At 37.3% G+C, this 2303-nt stretch overlaps 1 long non-coding RNA gene across 1 annotated transcript; it reads left to right on the plus strand.

Annotated features, from left to right (window-relative positions):
• Positions 1–1195: 1195 nt before the first annotated feature.
• LOC131547837 (uncharacterized) lies at positions 1196–1885 on the plus strand. Its single transcript, XR_009273029.1, has 3 exons — positions 1196–1246; positions 1325–1393; positions 1765–1885. It is a non-coding gene; the product is annotated as an uncharacterized LOC131547837 (long non-coding RNA).
• Positions 1886–2303: the final 418 nt, after the last annotated feature.

Genomic DNA, 2303 nt, shown 5'->3' on the forward strand with positions numbered 1-2303 from the left:
CTTCTGACTCAGAGAGTGGAGAGAAGGATGTGAAAGAGTGTATGTTTGTTGGTAAGATGTGTTTGACAGTTTGAGTAAGAGATGCTAACTGTTTAGAGCGAGGAAGCGAAGATGAAAGTAAAACAGAGAGCCTGGAGGGTGAAAGTGAGCCTAGTTTACATCGAAAGATGACATGTAGAGGGGTATGTGTTGTGTCAGGAACCATGTTGAGGTTAAGAGTGAGCAGGAAGTGATCTGAGGTGTGCAGTGGGGTAACCAGCACATGATCAATGGAGCAGTGTCTTGAGAATTAATGAGAAATTATTGAATTAAATTAAAGATTATTAAATATATAATTATCATTGTAATGCATGGGGTGGGACTGAGAACCATGAACGTGAGGCTTGGTGGCTCCCACGGCTCTCAGCCCCGACCCCACTTGTCCCAAACATTTTAAGTGAAAGTGACGTGACATGTGGTCAAGTATGGTTACCCATACTCGGAATTTGTGTTCTGCAATTAACCCATCCAAATTGCACACACACAGCAGTGAATGAACGAACACACAGTGCAAATGACAACTGAGCCACCTATGAACCTTGATCAGTCTCAAGAAACTTGGATGAAGAAGAACAAACATTTCCCATCCAACAATTCCAGATTATTTTCTGTTCCAAAAAAAAAAAAAAAAAAAAACATGTTCCCCCCAAAAAAGGATCCACAAGTATGTGACACAAAGAAAGAAATGTTCAAGTTTTGATGCATGTCAGCTTCCTGCAAAGGTACTCAATGTAGAGGAAGATGTAATGAAATCATTATACAAAAATGAAAACTATTTATTTATTGCATATATTAAGGTACACTATTATTTACTGTATGAACTGCATGTCATTATAGGTCGACATGCAATGGAAAAGCCACCTACAGAGCTGATTGTAGCAGTTTTGAGGTCTCCTAGGCAGAAGAATGAGTCCCTCTTACATCACAGGAATTCCAATCACTGAGGCCACATGAGTGGTTAAATGGAGAGGTACACATATGAAAACTAAAATGCAATTGCATTATTTTACATTTATATTTCTGTTTTACAGTATGATAAGTAATTTGATTCCAATTGAAATGCTATATCATATTTTTAGATTATTGCCTGGTATTTCAGAGCTCTGCTTCAAATGAAGGGTGCAAATCTGTACCTGCTAGACTATTACACCACAGGTGTCATTTTAAATGAAACAAGGAGTGGATCTTAAAGACGAAATTGAAAAAAGTGAGAGACAATAATTACATTTCTTCATTTTGTTATGGACAGTACTCAGACATGATCATTGACATTTGTGATAAACAGGTCATCTTTGAGGAATATGATGGGCTCATCACTTTCGTAAATATCAACAACAACCACTGGAGGTTTGTGGTAAGTAAAAAGTCTGCAAATAGAAATGTTAAGCTAGCACATATAATGTAAACATGGATAAGCCCATATAGAAATGTTTGATGTTTTCACTGATATTTGTGAGAATTGACTTAGTAGTTAGAATTTCCTTGTTTATTTGTCTTCAGTTTAGTATCTTCATGCTAAATGTGACACCATTTTCATACTTGACTCTCAAATGGGTACAAATGAAAAGGAAAAAGCCGAAGAGATATGCAACAAGTTTCGTATGACAGTGTTTGTTTATAACTGAATGTAGCATGTTTACCTCAAAAACAATAATAATGGTAAATTAGCATAGTTGGTGTTACTTAAGACTACCATAAAAACACACTGCATTTCTCCAAATACAGACATTTTTTCACAATGATACCTCATACGAATGAAAAGACAGACTGGGCAAATAAGAACTGGACACCTGGCACAATCAAACATCCATTTCAGGAGGATAGTTCCAGCTGTGGTGTCTTTGTGATGCTGGTAAATGGAGGGGGAAAGTGGTTGACATAAGCACTGTCCTGACGTTTTGCCATACAACACTGTGTCTGTTACTTCTCACTACTATCCTTCTAGATGGCCAAACAGGTGGTGGAAGAGTTCCCAAAATTCCTAACATAATTAATATAACACCCAGCACGGAGATGATGACCCACTACAGGAAAAGTGTAGCCAAAGAGATTTTGCTGGCATGAGGTATAAAGCACTTTGAACAAACAGTTTAGTTCCATGTTATACACAGAGAGATTAAAGATAATCCTATCTACGTTATAATAATTGCAGTGTCAAGACAGGAATACTGCTGTGTGTGTGGAAAATCAGAAAAAAGATCAAACAGAGGAGCAAAGCACCTGGGTATTCACTATGCCATTTCTGGCTGTTTACTACTTGTGTA

The sequence above is a fragment of the Onychostoma macrolepis genome, chromosome 01 (genome assembly GCF_012432095.1).
Source record: "Onychostoma macrolepis isolate SWU-2019 chromosome 01, ASM1243209v1, whole genome shotgun sequence".
Classification (NCBI taxonomy): domain Eukaryota; kingdom Metazoa; phylum Chordata; class Actinopteri; order Cypriniformes; family Cyprinidae; genus Onychostoma; species Onychostoma macrolepis.